The sequence below is a fragment of the Lynx rufus genome, unplaced genomic scaffold, assembly GCF_022079265.1.
Source record: "Lynx rufus isolate CCGP_SWC_20201006 ecotype Redwood Valley unplaced genomic scaffold, mLynRuf1.p SCAF_7, whole genome shotgun sequence".
NCBI classification, from domain to species: Eukaryota; Metazoa; Chordata; class Mammalia; order Carnivora; family Felidae; genus Lynx; species Lynx rufus.
The window spans coordinates 40,189,506-40,207,747 of NW_025814889.1; positions in this window are offsets into that span (position 1 = coordinate 40,189,506).

Here is an 18,242-nt window from a genome sequence, read left to right on the forward strand (position 1 = left end):
TTGGGGGGAGGACACTATGAAGGGCAAGTGACATGAGAGATTGGACTGGAGGAGTGTGCAGGGCCTAACCCATGGAGATGCCTGACAGGGATGTTAGGGAATTGGGACTCAGCCCACAAGCAGTGGGGAAGCTTACACAAGATTAAGCAGGTGAAATTTGTGTCTTGTCTCTGTTTTTGTATCACTTTCTTAGGGTTTCCATAACAAATTACCACAACAAGGTGGCCCACAATAGCAGAAATTTATTCTCTTACAGTTCTGGAGGCCAGAAATTTGAAATCAAGATGAGTGCAGGGTTAGTTCCTTTTTGGAGGCTCTGAGGAAGAATCTGTTCTTTGCATCTCTCCTAGACCTTGACTCATCTGGACCTTGATGGGCATCCTTGGTGTTCCTTAGCCCACAGGAGAATAAGGAAAAGAGAAAGGTACTGACAATGGGATCTGGGCAAGCCAGAGATATAAGGACATATAAGGGATGAACAAACCAAGAGAAGCCTATCTACTGATCTCATAGAAGAAGCATTTTTAAAAAACACACAGGACTTCTTAAGATTCAGTTTGATGCAATATACCTCCTAGAGAATCCTTACTTTGGGAGGCACAAGGATTTAGAATGATCCCCGCATGAGAAAGCATTTGAAGCCTGACTCCTTTGCTCTTCCTCCATCCTAATGATCAGCTGGACCTCTCTATTTTCACATCACATTCCCCCCATTTTCATTGTTCTTTGAGAATCCTGCTATATGATGTAGGCTTCAGCAGAATCTTTGATAGGGCAGAGATGTAAGTGGGTGTCCCCCACCACAAGCCACCTTCCTTTCCCTCCATCACCACGCCCCAACCACTGACCAATGGGCCATGTCATAAAGCAGCCATGGGGCCTCAGTGTGAATCATAAAGGAGGCTACCCCCTCATGTCTGGGTCTTTGTCCTATTCCAAGCAGAGCTGGCAGAATGACTAAAACCAGTAGATTTTCCTTAGACCATAATGCTTTAAGGAGACTTCTGCATGCCCTTGCCTTTACATCTTAATGGCACTCTAATGTTGAATTAAAATGGAATTCCTATGGAAATGTACAATGTCTAAATCAATACTTGCTGATTAGTGTCATGAGGATGAATATCAAAAGATATAATAGCAATGGTGAGGCCTACACCAGGGTGAATAAAGCTGCCTGTGTCCATTAACTGAAGCCTGACTAATGCTAAATTACAATAAAATATCTAGGAAATTCTGGCCAGAGCCACATTAAAGCCCACAAAATGTAGCCTAATTAGCACTATGATGACAAATGCAGGAAGAATTCATTATATCCAAAGACTCCTCATAAAGTCCAATTTCTTCCTTTTTACCAGCACAATGCCTACAAGGCCACTGGTGGCTTAACTACCACTGTGATGCTCCCTTATCATGTGCTGAGCCAAGTTGAGCTTCGTGTGGGCATCAGGGAATGAGCTACAAACCCCCACCCTCCTCTGCTACTCAGCATTAATTTTTCCCTCCTCCCTTTAGCATATCTATTGTATCTCACCTTTTGTCTGGCTGTCCATCTATGCATTATAGTGTCATGGTTACCAGTGCAGACTCTAATGTCATACCTTCTGAGACTGCATTCTGCTGCTGCCTCTTCCTATCCACATGACTTTGGGAAGGTTACTCATTTAAAAATGGGATAATAATAATACCCACTCATAGAGCAGGTGTGAATACTAAATGAGTCATTACTTTTAAAAGGCCTTAGGTAGAGCCTTTGCCAAGTAACATGCAGCATGAACTACCATTATTCTTCTTTTTCCTCTTCATCTTAAATCTACTCCAAAGTCAGTAGAATGAAAATAAGACATTTGGACAGCTCTGCCCTGTCAACACCTCCCTGCTCAGAAGATCGCAAAAGCATGAGGTGTTACAGAGGGGAGAAACCTTCAACCGAGAACATTTAATTCATCCCCCACTCATTTACAGATGAAGAATATGAGGCCCAGGCAAGAAAAGTGGCCTCCTAAGGTCAACCAGGTAATTCTGTTTCATTCAAATATTCATTAAGTGTCTACCACGTCTAGATTGTGTGTTATTACAAGGCTGCAATGATGAATTAGTTCCTGTCCTTATGGAACCTGCCATACTGTAGGGAGAAAACACATCTACAAGACATGTAGATAGAATTTATCAAGGTAAGGGATGAGGGGGAGATGCAGGTACTAAGGCTGCAAGAGCAGAGGAGGGATGTGGAGTCCAATTTTCAGATTTAGAGGAGGCTTCTCAGAGGAGCCAATGCTTGACTTTTGTTCTAAAAAGTAATGAGTTACCTAAGCAGTGAAAAGAAAGAACATTCTGTGTGTGAGCAAAAGCATAGGTGTTCAAGAACAAGGTGAGTATGGGGGAACCACTAGCAGTTGGTCATCATGGGAACACACAGCACAAGAACAGAGAGTGGCACAAAATGAGATTAGATGGTCCTTTTATACCTTGGGGAAGAGACTGGAGATGTTTCTGTAGATAATAGGGAACCTTTGAAGGATTAGCCAGGGGAATACCATGCTTACATTAAAAATTTTTTAATGTTTTTATTTATTTTTGAGAGAGAGAGAGAGAGACAGAGCATGAGCAGGGGAGGGGCAGAGAGAGAGGGAGACACAGACTCCAAAGCAGGCTCCTGGCTCCGACCTGTCAGCACAGAGCCTGACATGGGGCTCGAACTCACAGACTATGAGATCATGACCTAAGCTGAAGTCAGACACCTAACTGACTTAGCCATCCAGGCACCCCCATGCTTACATTTAGATGGAACATTCTTTCCTCATATGGAGACTGGATTTTAAGGGACTAATGTGGAAGGAAGGATTTCAAAGTGGGGCTCATTTCAATAAGCTGAGTAAGAGCTGATAAGGAGCTGAACTAGGGCCGCAGTAGTACAGAGAGGAAAAGATTTGAAAAGTATTTAAGAGGTAAAGTCAGCTGGACTTTGTGACTGGTCAGATATGGGGTACAAGAGAGAAAAAGGAATATAGGATGATTTCAAGTTCCTCACATGGATGATGAGATGTATGATGGAATTATAGATGGAGAAACTGAGACTGTAAAAAAGAGGAGAAATAGGATGAGAAAGGATAATTGGCCATGGCTGGTAGACAGTATGAGGGCAAATGTGACTCTCAGGGAAGAGATTAGAGCTAGATACAAGGATATGTGGTAATCAGCATACAGGGAGTATGTAAAACAAGTTACTAAGACCATTTAAAGGGCATTTATAGAAAAAAATGGTAGTGGGTCAAGTCCTTCTACCTGAGGACAACATATTAAGAAGGAGGCCAAATTGTCTTCTGTGAAGAAGTCAAAGCAAGATCACTGAAGAGGCATAAGGTGAAACAAAAGAGATGAGTAAGTACTCCAGATGCCAAGGGAGTAAGGAGTTCAGGGTCACAATACTAAACGCAGAGGGGATGTCTGATAACATAAGGGCTGAAAAGCATCCAGTGTGTGTGATATAATGTGCTTGGCTGCATGCTGACCTTGGCCAGGGCAGTAAAAATGAAACAGCATGGGAATGAGACTGAACTGAGTTGAAAAGTGATTGCGTTGTAAAGTGGTCGATACAATGAGTATAGACATCTATTTTAGAATCTTAAGAGTTTTCAGAAGAATAAAAGACAGGTTGGTAGTTGCAGGAGGATTGAGAGTCAGGAGAGGGCATTTATAAGGAGAGGACTTAAGCATATTTACCAGCAGAGGGTAAAGAGCCTGGAGAGGATGGAGGTTGAAGATATGGCAAGAAATGAGGCAGTGGTTGAAACGAAGTCCTAGGGCAGCATGAGGGGATGGCATCAGGGATCACAAGGACCAGATGACTAGGAGCTGGACAGTGACACTTGGTCTTCTGCCCTTCTGCCCCAGAGGAAAGAAGCTGACCTGTGGAGGAAGAGCTGAAATGTTGAAGTCATGACGGTGGAGAAGGTTGAAAGTTGAAGTACTTTATTTTTGATGGCCTTATTTTTTGAGGAAGTAGGATCAAGGCTGTGGTGCTGGGAGTGTGGGATGGGGTTAAGTGATGATTTGAAGGAGAGAACATCCTGGGTATAAAAGGATCATCAAGGAGTGCAGACAGTTCAGCTGAGGTTCAAGCCCAAGTCTACAGATTCTTGGGATATGATAGCTCTGCTGGAGTATTTATCTTCAGTCTTGGTGATGTTTTCATACCACTGGTTTCCAGTTCCTATACTTCTCATCAGATTCCAAAACAAGTCATTCTGTAGCCATAAACTTAGGACAAATTCCGAGAATTGTTGCTGCTTATCTCCTTATTTGGATTTCAGTCTAAGTCAAGTAAGGATATTTACAATTCTGTTAATAATATAGATATTGAGTCTGAGAGGCATGAGCCCTCTTTTGCCTCTGTGTCCAAAGACAAAATAATCAGGTCATTCAGCATGTCTGCTGCTCTTAATCCCATAACAAATCCAAACTTCTTCAGATCTCTCTTCTTTCCTTCCCTTGCCATGGAATCAACACCTCCATGGAAAATCAGGCCCTGTTTGGTTTTCAGTGATCTGGAAAAACAGTTCACTTCAGGGCCTAATATTTAACAGCTGATTTCTTAGAAACAGCTGCACAGAGTAAGAACAACCCAAAATGCATCGGTAAGAAGAGAGCCATAAGGGGTGACCTTTCTCAAAGCCTTTCTCAAAGGAAGGTGGTCTCCTTCCTTCCTGTGGGATGAGATCCTGGGGACCCTGACAATTCCCACAATACAGTGTAAGCAGAAGCAAACATCTCATATAGATGATGATGGTTAAATCTGGGGTGTTTTCTGGGTTTGGGAGGAATGGGTGAAAGGGGATGGTGGAGAGAGTAAATGTGATTTAACATTTTCCTAATGTAAACTAAAGCAGGGTTCTAAACCTGAAAGTCCATGGCGCCACCTCCTACACCTGTCTGAATCTACTGTCAGCTGATGGGTCTTTGGTTGTCTTGTGTACTCAGTTTTGGTTGTTGTATTAGTGGGATCAGAAGTTTACCATAGTGTCACTGTGGTTTCCTGGCATTTATGCAACCATTTGAACAACAAAATGCCCTAGAATATGCCAAGAAGATGAAAATTTGGGGTGTTTTTTAAAAGTATGCAGGGAGAAAATGAAATGTGTGAACAAAACGGAAGACAAGAAACATTGTGAGAATGGGGTATGTTTCCGTTTTTTCTTGTTTGTGTAATAAATTGTCCCAAAATACAGTGGCTTAAAATAACAGCCATTTAATTTCCTCATAATTTTGTGGATTCATGATTGGGGCAAGGATCAGCAGGGATGGCTTAACTCTGTCCCACCTGATATGGACTAGGTATTGGCAGGATTAGAGGATCCAAGAGGACTTTAGGCACATATATGGGCACTTGATGCTGGAAGCCAGTTGAGATACCTTAGTACTCCTCCACCCAACCTTTTTTCTAGTAAGTTAGGCTGGACTTTCTCACAACTGTGGTTCAGGACCCCAACAGCACAAACATGGAAACTTCCAGACCTCATAAATTCTAAGTACAGAAGTCACACGGCATGATTTCCACCACATTCTATTACTCAAAGCAATATATAAGGTCAGTCCACGGCGGGGGGGGGGGGCATAGACTTCACTTCCTGGTGATGGAAGCTGTGGCATGTGCTTAGAGTTTTCAAAATAGAGGATCTTGTGATCTCCATCAGGCCCAAATGTGGATGAAGGTCCTGGAGACCTGTTAACTAGAAGGAAAAGTTATCTGCCCTCCACACTCGCAAGATGCAGGAATAAGGGATATTGCATTTAAAAAGAGGAATGTTGGGAAGCACACAGCAATCACTGGTCCAGAGCAATTTTGAAATCCAGGCATATGTTTTCCGTTCCCCTGATTTCAATGGCAATGGCAATTCCTTGATTAGAGTCTATGTCTGCTTTCCAGGCTCCCCAATCTATGGTTTTTCTTGGCTCTCTCATCTTTGCCCTTTGAAACATCTTTCATTTCCTATAAGAAATGAATTGTGTTTATACCTGAATAGATGTCTCAGTCTGCTCTCTGCCCAAAGAAAATTGGAGGCCCAGAATCCTCTTTATTTTTAATAACCTCTGTCCTAAAATCCAAGCTAATGATACTTTCTTAAATATTCTAATCTAAAAAACTTCATAGGTTTCTAATGAATCTTGTTGGAGTTTGTTCTATGACAGTAAGTTACATTATTTCCAAAGATGGCCACAGTAATCTCTCTGCTTCCATGTACAGTTCTGAAATGTAACTTTGCTACCTTTTCCATAAAGTTTTGGAGTACATCCCCCCTTTCATTGAATGCAGACTGGACTTTTGACTTGTTTTGGCAAATATAAGGCAGAAATGACACTGAATCACTTCCAGACCTAGACCTTAAGAGGTCTAGGAGCTTCTGCTTTTGCACTCTTAGAGCCTAGCTCTGGTATGGAAGAAAGACCAGACTCCCCTGTTAGAGAAATAGGCCAAGTGGAGGAGAACTAAGATGCCCCAGCTACCTGGCAACAGCAAAGTCCCAGGAATAAATGCAGACACAGGAGTGACTCTAGTGACATCATATGTTCACATTGAGCCTTGCCATAATATTTGATTTATAAGATTGTGAGCAATAAAGTAGCTGCTTTTTTAAGCCACTAAGTTTTGGATTGATTTGTTATACAGCAATTAGATAACCAAAGAAGATGACAGGTGGGCTCCCAAAAGGTTTCACAAGTTTGCATAATCTTATGAAATTCATTAAATTTTTCAGGCTGAAAAATTCAGTTTCATTGAGAGCCCAACATACATCACACATAATGACTTAACGCTAACCTAGCTCACAGAAACTGACAGATAAACTGCAAAGTCAGTTCACTTACATAAGAGAAAAATATGGCTATCAGGTAGATAAGATGTCATTTATATCTTCTGGCTTGTGAAGCCTCTCTCTGTGGGAAAGCTATTTGGGGCAGCAACTGATTATCTGAAGGTTGTTCAACGAAATGGATCTGGAACAAGGGGAGTCTGGGAAATAGAATACCCAAGAGGGCCCAGTTACGGTCATGCCTTCCAGAGGGATTATAACTTCACAGTGCTTGAAGGGACTGTGAGGCACTCTGGCAAGCATTGGTATGGGCACTTCTCAAGGTTATCTCCCTCTCTTTTTTTCCCCACAAAGTTTGTACATTTAATTAAGTTAGAGTCAAGGCTTGTAAGTCCTAAAGTCTTCTTTCTGATTTTGTGTTTCTCTAGCCTAGTGTTTCTCATCATTGGAAAGTTTTTCTCCCAGAAGAATTTTGTTATTGTCTGGAGACATTTTTTGTTGCCACAAATAGAGGTTGGGGTGGGATGGTGCTACTGGATGTTAGTGAGTAGAGGCCAGGGATGCCACTCAACATCCTCCAATAAGCCCCACAACAACAAAAAAATCTGGCCCCGAATGTCAATAGTGCTAAAATTGATAAACCTACTTTGTTATAACTCATTTGCTGTTGATTAATAATGGAACTCCTTGAGCATGCTCTTATATTTTTTTATCGTTCATTTATTTATTTTGAGAAAGAGACTGTGCATGCATGGGAGCAGGGGAGGTGCAGAGGGCAAGGAGAGGATTACAAGCAGGCCCCTTGCTGTCAGCACAGAGCCTGACCTAGGGCTCGATCCCACAAAACATGAAATCATGACCTGAGCCAAAATCAACAGCCAGATGCTTAATTGACCGAGCCACCCAGGCGCCCTGAGCACACTCTTATTTTTGACATTTTCAAGTGGTAAAAGGTATCATTGTTCCCACATACTACTATTTGTAAGAAATGTTTTGTTCATCATTGGTTATTTGTGTTTCCTGAATTTTCATGATTTTTGTATCACTATTATTTTTTAATCCATTATCTTAATATACAATAATACATTGCTTGCTCCAAATTTAAATTTAAATACATTTCTTTAGTAAAATCAAAGAATTATGTATTATGCCTTTGTAAGTCTGAAACACATAGCATTAATTTGTGCTAAATTATGAAGATGATATCTATAATACTGACTTCATATAAAACAGTTTTTTGGATGCCAAAATGTGGGATGCTTTAAAAAAAATCTAACCATCTACATCCGACATGGAGTACCACAGCAGCTAAGAGGTTTGCCAGACTCTTATGGAAAGCATGCCTACATTGCTGCATGGATGGCTCTTTTCTCAGGGACCTTTGTGAGATATTGACATGAACGTTCTGTGTCCTTGGGGGGTGGCCTCAAAAGGTCAGTCAGCCAGGTTCCCTGATGGCAGGTGGCATCAGGAGGTGACTGGACAGGGGTGAGAGGTGATGCCATAGAATTCTAAAGACAGACTAGATTAGATGAGAACCTGAAACCCTGTGGTATCTTTCCCCTTATTTCTACACAAGATATTAGCATAGCCATTCAAGAGACATGATTCACTACCACTATATAAACTTTCCATAGCACAAAATAGCACTCCTTGGCAACCAGTCCAGACATTCCAATTTTCATTCACTTTTCCTTCTCAACTCTTTCAAAACAATAAGAAGGCATTTTCTATCAGCTCCCGTTTATCTGCACTATTGAAAAGGAAGACTGGTACACACAATCCCAAAGATCTAACAATCCCAAAATTATTTCTATTTGGCTCAGAAATGTACCCGTGGTAGAGTGAAAGGGGCTTTTCAGAGCCAGATGACTTAGGGCTAAGCCGTGGTTAGTCACTGAGTGAGCATATAACCGTTGGAAAATCAATTACATTTCTCTGGATTTAGTTTCTTCATTCGTAAAATGAGAATAATAATGTTTTGTCTCTGGGATTTCCACGGCTCAAATGAGATAACATATGAAGGCTCTTTATAAGCCATAAAATACTATTCAAATATATGAGGCTATTTTACTATTGTAAAGGTCGTATTCAAGCACTGGACCATCTGGCAGGAGCAGAACTGAACACCTGACCTAAGGACAGAGGAAAATAGTGTAGCTCTTCAGTCACAGCCCCCTGATGAGCTCCTAGACCAGCCCCACCAGACCAAAAGCAGAACTTGCCCACCCCCTCCATCATTAACTCATTCTGGCAGGTTCATACTTCAAAACCACATCTTAGAGAAGCTTGTGGTATTCCAATTATGTGTTTTGGTAGAAAAGGGAGGTCTTAGCCTTCTTTTGCTTCCCTCTGTGGGCCACAGGCTGCAGCTTAGAAGAGTAAACAAATAAACCATTGCCCCTCCCCAGCACGCTAGAAAGTAAGATTTTCAGGAGATAAGCTGTAAAGTGAGTAATGAAAGGCCCACTGTTTTTTCCTTGGAAACCGGGGGATCACTTTGCTTTGTGCACTAGGTTGAGAGAGACCCAATCTGAGCCCTCTTGAGTTGCATAATGTAAAAGTATTATTATTTTTTTTATTTTTTTTATTGTAGACTCTATATATTACTTTTCCTAGCAGCCCATTCTGCTTATATAGTTCGACTTTAAATGACTCACAGTCAGCTAGTGATTCCAGGAAATTACTTATGTTCCTTGAGACCTCAAGTAGAGTATAGCAAGTCTTCCTGCCACTACCCCCTCAGGCTTCTCACCAGGACCATAGGCAGCCACACTTAATTGGTCAGAGATGACACAGGAAGAGAAATGTCTTCCCCATCCTAGCCCTAGGAGAATCCTGTTATTGTAGAGATTTCTGTGTGTCCAATAGCCCTTTTCACAAAGCACAGTGAGGCATCACAAAGAGTCGGGTCTGAGATGTGAGATGTGTGTCACAACCTTAGTTGCCCAACCTTAGTCCATGAAGTAAAGGCAGCGTGAGAAGTAGACAAGGTCAGTTCATGGAAATGACAATAGGACTCATCATGTCTGGGCCTCAATGCCAGAACCAGATCTGTGGACAGATGTGCTTTCAAAGCTAACTAGACAGGGTACCACACAGGCTCATCCCAGAGGTGAGCTCATGTTCTCTACTTAACTTAGGTGGGTTCTCTGAACACCATCTTGTGGTGCTGGCTGCAGACTGACCCCTGTGGCCATCTTGAAGCTGACCTGAAAGGCGGGTTCTCTGAGAAGAAGTGGGCAAAGACCTCTCACCTTTATCTCCTAAGTCCAGTCAATGACTAGATATGGAGGAGTGGGGGGAGGGTTGCTTAGGGAATGTTGAATGAATAAATGAGAGGCAATCAGGAGACTTGGGTTCTGCTCCCTGTGTCACCTTTGTTTTTCTTCAAAAAGGTTATTTCTACTGCTTCTTCCCAACTCTTAACACAATGATAAGCAATAATGAAATATATTGCATAATATATGTAATAGTGAAATAGTGAAAGCATTTAAAAAATACTTATTTTATCTCAATCAAGTGAAACTTATACCAGCATTGGAGAAAAATTCCTCTAAGGAAGAATGATTTTCTCCCTCTTTTCTTCCCATGGTATTTTTATATAACTATATTCCAGTAAAACATTGTTCATATTTAATCATACTTTAAAAAATATGTGTGTCATCCCTGTCAGCATATGAACTATGCAATGATGGAAGATATGGAGGCCATGACTTATTTATCTTGGTGCCCTGGAACCTAACAATGTCCCTCACAATAGCAGTAAGTGTATGTACAGGCATGGTCCCAGCAGGAATCATGGTAGACCCAGCCCTCCTTCCAGTCCACTGCTCTTCCCCAGTGTCATGCTGGTATGCAGGGACAGGTCTATGGGCTCTGTGAGGTCCCTAAACCCAAATGCTCCCACCATCCACAAGCTTCCTAGAACACCCACATGTCATGTCTCATTTCCACCCACAGGATAACTGTCAAGAGTAACATGACATAGGCCTGGGCTCTTCTCTTTCAGGAAGCAAACATGTACTTTTAGAGAACTGGAAGCCTTTAATCATTCCTCAGTCAACACAGAATCACAAACTATAATTCTCAGAGCTAGAAAAAAATCTCCAGTGGCAACCTACCTGCCTCTGGGAAGGTGAGCTACTCTTCTAGGTATTGTCATGTAACAAAATCCACAAATTCACAGCCTCTTCCATAGGCACCATATGCACTCTAACACATCTTAAATGTGTGTGTGTACATGCACGTGTGTGTATGTGTGTATATGAGCATGTAAGCACATTAAGTTACAGCTTTCCCAGCCAATACAAAGAGAGAACTCATTTTTGGAAAGTCTAATCAGATATCTGAGCCAGACTATTAAGGTGACCCTGACAAGGTTTTCACAAGTAAATGAGTATAGACACATGCCAATTGGCCCCCATTTCATGATGGAAAGAAGCCAGTGAAAGCAATGGATTTGCTAATGGCAATGAAATCCACTATATTACCAGACATCTATACTGAATGTTTTTCAGATCTCTGTTTCTCCCCTAAAAGGGGATGAAGGCCACTTTCTGTAGCAGAAGGGAGAGATGAAGTAGAAAGAAACAGGACTGGGTTCCTGGAAACACACTCTGTCATTAGTATCGGAGTTACCTTAGGCAAGCCGGTTGCCCTCTGTGTGCTTCAGTAAAATTAAGGTGTAGACCTGAATGAGAACAAAAATCTCCCTGTCTTCTTACATTCTGTCCTCCTCTGTGTGGATCTCTTTTGCCTCACTGAAGATGACGGAATTTCTTGGAGCCCATTCAAGCACAATGCATATTTTGACATAGCTCCTCCTTCAAATGGTTAGTCCCTTATTTACTAACTCTCTCATCTTTCTTACTCCCTGATCACTAAGTTAAATCCTGCTTGGTTCTCTATTTTTGAAGGAAGGGAGTGGTGATCCACAAGGCATGGAGGTGAACCAGGCCAGCAGAGTTTTTCCCTCACTGATGGAAGAACTTAACTTCTAGTTGCTCTTCTTTTAAGAGGCTGTCAGAAATGTTTACAGTGTGCAGACCTAGGAGACCAGGGAACATCAATGGGTTTTATTATTTTAAATAATAAACTCAGCTTAATACATCAAGTAAATTGGCCAAAAATTATGTTCATTGATCAGGTGATAGAAATACAACAATGGGATATGTCAGTGTGGAGATCCTTGAGTCTTTTTAATACAACCCTTTGTTTTATGAGAAGGAGATTTCAACTCAGAGGAAGAGAAATGATTTTCCAAAAGCTACTGAATTATTGGTATGGATTGAATTAGAATCCAGTGATAAATCACAATAGGAGCCTTAGGTGTGACTGAGAATTTGGGTGGTGGAGAACTGTTTGCCATCCTTTTTAGATGTGCTTGGTGGCCTGTGATGCACAGCCATAGAGCTTAATAGGGAGTTTGATGAAAGGAACAAATCCTAGGCTTGGCTTCTTGGTGTTTATTAATCTTCTTTATGTTCTAGATGACAGGAAGCTATTGACCATTCTGTCACAAACCAGAAAACTAAATGCAAAAAGACAGAAGGGCATATACAAGGTCATGACAATAATATCTTCCAGTTAACCTATTTACAAAATTCATGAATAATCTCCCTAACCACCTTGAGGAATAGGTAGTACAATTCTTAAGTTTGCATATGGGGAAATCGAGATTTAGAGCTTGAGACAATATAAGCAGTTGGCTTCGTATCACACAGCTGGTAAGTGGCAAGAGATGGAGAAGAGTCCAGTTCTGCATGAATGAAAAGACATTTGCCTGCAGAAACAGACCCAGTTAGGATGAGCTCACTGGTCGGTGAGGCTAACCACAGTGTCTGGTATGAACGAGGCACTCAGTAGTTGAAGAACAATTAAAAAAGCAGAGGGGCAGCTGGCTCAGTAGCCTTGCACGTGAAGCATGCCATGTACATCTGTCTGGAGCATGGATTAATTTGGCCTTAAGAGACAGAGTTGGCAACCAGTGAGTGGTGTTTACCATACATGTTGACTGCTATTGCTTTAGTGTGTTCTTGGTACTGTAAATTTCAGAATCTCTCAGATATTCCTTTTGTCTTTTTAAAAAATTCATCAGGACACATGCCCACATGTGTTTCTATGCTCAGTGTGAACATATGCCACTCATAAACCACCAGCTTGCACATATACCCAGACATCATGGGAGATGGTACCTAGCTTCCTAGCAATCACAGGAGACAGGCCAGAGATGGTTGGACTTTGCATTAAGAAGTTGAAACACCAAAACAGCTCAATGTACAAAATAAGATCATCTGGAGGTGCTTTTCATTCTGTTGAAGAATTAACTGTAATATTTTTTCTGAATACTGAGCTTATTTAATATATGTCAAGCAAGGTTCCATTCCCCCCTCTGAAAAAAAAATGCTTACTGTTTTGGGTATATCTAGGTGCTTCTGTATAGGAAAATATGTGACTCTGGGGCACCTGGGTGGCTCAGTTGGTTAAGCCTCTGACTTTGGTTCAGGTCATGATCTCATGGCTCATGGGTCCACATCGGGCTCTGTGCTGACAGCTCAGAGCCTGAAGCCTGCTTCAGATTCTGTGTCTCCCTCTCTCTCTCTCTCTCTCTCTCTCTCTCTCTGTCCCTCCCCCACTCGTGCTCTGTCTCTCTCTCTGTCTCTTGAAAATAAATAAACATTAAAAAACATGAAAAAAAAAGAAAATATGTAACTCTAACATAAGAATCAAGGGCTAGGCTTGGAAAGTTCATAAATTCAAGGCAAACATAATAACTTTATGTCATATATTTAAAGTGCTATAGGGTTTAGAAGACCTTTTCTGTATTCCTTTTAACAGCTAACATTTTTTGAGAACCTGGGTGTCATATTCTGATTTAAACATTTTTATTTATTTTACTTGATTCTCATAATAACCCTATGGAGTATGTATTATTATAGTCTACATTTTAATTTTTTAAGTTTATTTATTTATAAGAGAGAGAATGCACACACAGGAGGAGCAGAGAGAAAGGGAGAGAGAGAATCCCAAGCAGCCTCCACACTGTCAACACAGCCAAAGAGGGGGGCTCAAATTCATGAACCGTAGCATCATGACCTGAACTGAAATCAAGAGTTGGACACTTAACTGACTGAGCTACCCAGGCACCCCTAGTCTCCATTTTAAAACATGGAAATGGAGGCACAGAGGTTTTAAGTAATTTCTGCAAGGCCACACAGATGGGAAATGACAAAGTCAGAATTCAAACCCCGGGGCCCCAGAGCATGAGTGGCATCTACAACAACCCTGGAAAATGTGCTGTATTATTCCTGTTCTACAGAGAAGCAAACAAGCCAAGAAGGTAAAGCAACTTTGCCAGGGCAGCCCAGCCCATTAGTGATAGGACTGGAACACAGGTCTGGCCACAAAGCAGCATTCTTTCCACGAGGCAGGTCTTGGAGGAGAGATTGTGGAAGAGTGGCAGGGGCCACTTTGTGGCCCTTCGTGCAGAGGGTTAAAGTCTGCCAGCAGCAAGGGAGTCTCCAACAGGACTGTCCCCTCAGTCTAGGGAGTTGGCCTCAGGCTTTTGTTTGAGGTAGACAAGTAAGAAACAAAAAGCAACAATGGGGAAAATCAGGCTGCCTTTTGTCTCCAGCAGGCAGCTGGCAAAGCGCTGACCTTTAAGACTTCAAAGGAGGCGTTTACCAAGTCACACACAGACTCTGCCTCTGGGAGCCTGGAAAATGTTGATTGCCACTCTTCATCCCTGCTATCATCCTGTATGAATAAAAACCACAACCACTAATCTACTGAGTCCTGTTATGTGCCAGGCACTGTGCTCCTCCCCATGTGATTCTGAGTCCTTGCACGCTCCTTGGAAGTAGGCAGCACTTACTAATATCTTCCCTTTGCCAGGGAAGAGATGGAGACTCAGAGACCGAACATGACTTGCCCAGGGTCACCTAGCTAGGAAGCAGCCGAGCCAGAATCTTCTCACTACACCATGTTGCCATTCAGAAATCAAGCACAAGATGGAACTTCTGCTCTGTCTCCCCTAACAGGCCACTCACATTCTTCCTAACTTCGGATGGCAATTGCATCCTTCCAGTTGCTCAGGATAAAAACCTTGGAATCACCTTAACCCCTCTCTGTCACACACTCCACATCTAATAGGACAGGAAATTCCATTGGCTCAACCTTCAAAACAGATCCAGATTGTGACATGCCTCACCTCTCCACTGACACCACCCTGATCAAAGCTACCATCACCTCTAGAAGGACTGAAAACATTTCTGGCTAGTCTCTCTGATACTACCATTGCCCCTCAACAGTCCACTCCCAGTGCAGCTTCCAAAGCGATACTGTTTAAAACAGAAATCAGGTCCAGAGACCACCTCCAATGACTCTTCATTTCTCTGGAAGGAAAGTCAAAGTCCTCACAGTGGTCCACACAGCCCAAGAGAGTGTGCGCCCCTCAAGACCCTTGACCTCTTTGGACCAGGACCACTCCACTCTGTCCCACCAACCTTCTGACATTCCTCAAACATGTCAGGACACTTCCCACAGGAGGACTTGGCTCCAGTTTTCCCCTCCGCTTGCAATGTTCTTGCCTCCAATTCCTACACAGGTCACTCCCCCACTTTAAGTTTTTCTTTGTATATCACCTTGTTGGCAAGGCCTACCCTGAAAGCTTCCTAAAATTGGAATCCTCATCTCTGAAACCCTTGGCCATGCTTAGCCTGCTCCATATCTCCCACACCATTCAGCTCTTACTATCATGTAGTATACATTTCATTATTTGTCTTACTTGTATAAGACACTTATTTAGACATTAAATACTCCATGAAAGACTTGCCCAGTGGAATGTAAGCCTCACAGAGGGAGAAGTTTTTGTCTGATTCGCTGTTGTAGTCCCAACATCTAGAACAATTCCTGGCACTTTGGAGGCACTCAATAAATAAGTAGAATGAATGAGTGAGTGAATGAATGTAAGTTGAATGAATGAATAGGAAAAGGCCCTTTTTCTGCCCTACAGAACGAAGAAGTGAAGAGAAAGCAGTGCCTAGGTGTGTCCTTAGCCAGGCCTTCCCTAACACTGAACACATAGGCCCTGCTCCATCATGGCACACAGCTGGCTCTGCCTTCTCAGCCAACCTTTGAGTTTGGGAAGCCTGAGACACAGGAGAACATGCTGGAGGCTCTGCGGCTTATACAGATCTTGAACATGTGAGCTCACACAGGTGCCAAGACAGGCCAGGTCCTGCCTTAGCTGTGGAGCTCAAAACCCTTCCCTTGTCAAGGGGCTCCCTGTATGAGACAGTGTAGCACTTGTTCTAGGGAAAGTAGGGAAAGCACTATTTCCTTAGGATCAGGACTTTCCTTAAAACACTTAAATTGGAATGACCCAAAGGGTAGAAGCCAGCAGCCTGCTTACCTTAGCACACACAAAGCACTTCCAGTTGCAAAATGAGCATTTCAAAAATAATTTTGAGGGGTGTCTGGGTGGCTCAGTAGGTTGAGTGTCCGACTTCAGTTCAGGTCATGATCTCATGGTTCTTGAGTTCAAGCCCCATATCCAGCACACTACTGTCTGCACAGAGCCCACTTCATATCCTCTGTCCCCTTCTCTCTGCCCCTCCCCCACCCATTCTCTCTCTCTCTCTCTCTCTCTCTCTCTCTCTCTGTCTCTCTCGCTCTCTCTGTATCACTCATAAATAAACACTTAAGAAATAATATGGAACTTCTGGGTGGTTCAGTTGGTTAAGTACCCGACTTGGGCTCAGATCATGATCTTGCAGTTCGTGAGTTCAAGCTCTGCGTCAGGCTCTGTGCTGACAGCTCAGAGCCTAAAGCCTGCTTCAGATTCTGCGTCTCCCTCTCTCTACCCCTCCCCTACTCACATTCTGTTTCTCTCTCTGTCTCTCTGTCTCTGTCTCTCTCAAAAATAAATAAACATTAAAAAAATAAATAAATTTTGAAAGAGAGGGAGAGCAAGCCAGGGAGGGCCAGAGAGAGAGGGAGACACAGAATCCAAAGCAGGCTCCAGGCTCTGAGCTGTCAGCACAGAGCCTGATGTGGGGCTCAAACCTAAATTGTGAGATCGTGACCTGAGCTGAAGTCGGACACCCAACCTACTGAGCCACCCAGGCACCCTTAAATAAATAAATTTTTAAAAAGAAATAATTTTTAATTATTCCATTTATACTAATTCCATTATTATACTAATATACTAATTCCATTATTTTTAATTTCTTATTATATTATATTAGTTATATTTTGTTATATTAATTTATAATTTAATATATTGAATTATACTACTTTAGTAACAAATTAAAAACAGGGATATTTATATCTCAGCAAAGTTTGCACAGGGTTCCAAATTTTTCTCTATGGTACAGACTTCTATAAAGCTATGAGGGACCCCACTTTTCTAAGTAGCTCCCCAAAACTTCAGGTATGGCTTGAATGGTAACTTTTCCTTTGCTCCAAGCTATTTAGACATTACTAAGACCCTTGGCAAGTTCTGGGGTGCCTGGGTGGCTCAGTCAGTTGAGTGACCAGCTTCGGTTCAGGTCATGATCTCACGGTTTGTGAATTAGAGCCCCATGTCCAGCTCTGTGCTGACAGCTCAGAGCCTGGAGCCTGCTTCTGATTCTGTGTCTCCTTCTCTCTCTGCCCCTCCCCCTGTCATGCTCTGTCTCTCTCTGTCTTAGAAATAAATAAACATTTAAAAAAATTTTTTTTAAAAGACCCTTGGCAAGTTCACTGAAGGCCTCGAAATTCCTGCCAAGAACTCTTCTGAAATCTCTTCTATAGGGTCTGTAAATGGACGTTAAAAGAATGTTTCTCCCTAACCTATCCAGCTTCAGTCACTGTTCACCTGAGCAGACAGGAGACATATGTTACTCATGCAGGCAGGCTGTGATAAGAAGGGTACGTCTTACCAATGTGTTCCAAAACTCCTGCCAAGAAGAAGATAAAGAGCCCTGTATTTGTGTTTGTCTGCCTCTCACTTGCTGTGTGTTCTTAGGTAAGTCACCTCTCCTCTCTCTGAGTCTTGGTTCATTATTCCAGAAAAGGAAGCTCACAACACATGCCCTCCTTGTGCTGCCTCATTATGTTGCTCAGAAGTTCTTTGCAAACTATAAAGTTCTGTTCAAGCACAAGGGGCCTTCATGCTTCTGATAAAATATCCAGCTCCTTAGGTTGTTGCGAGGCTGTTATGTGACGTTTCAGAGGTGAAGGAAGGGGAGGTGAGCAGCGCCAGGCTTTCACCAAAGCCCTGCACAGGAAGGGCTGCTTGGCATCACCTCCTTCCCTCTGGCTCTGGCACTGGGGTGTCATGCAGCCCAGGGAGGTGGTTAGGATCTCCAGTTCCATCCTAAAGGTCACAAAATAGATTCGCCCCTTAACAATTCATCTGGAGTCACCCAGGCACAGCCCAAGGCAAGGCTT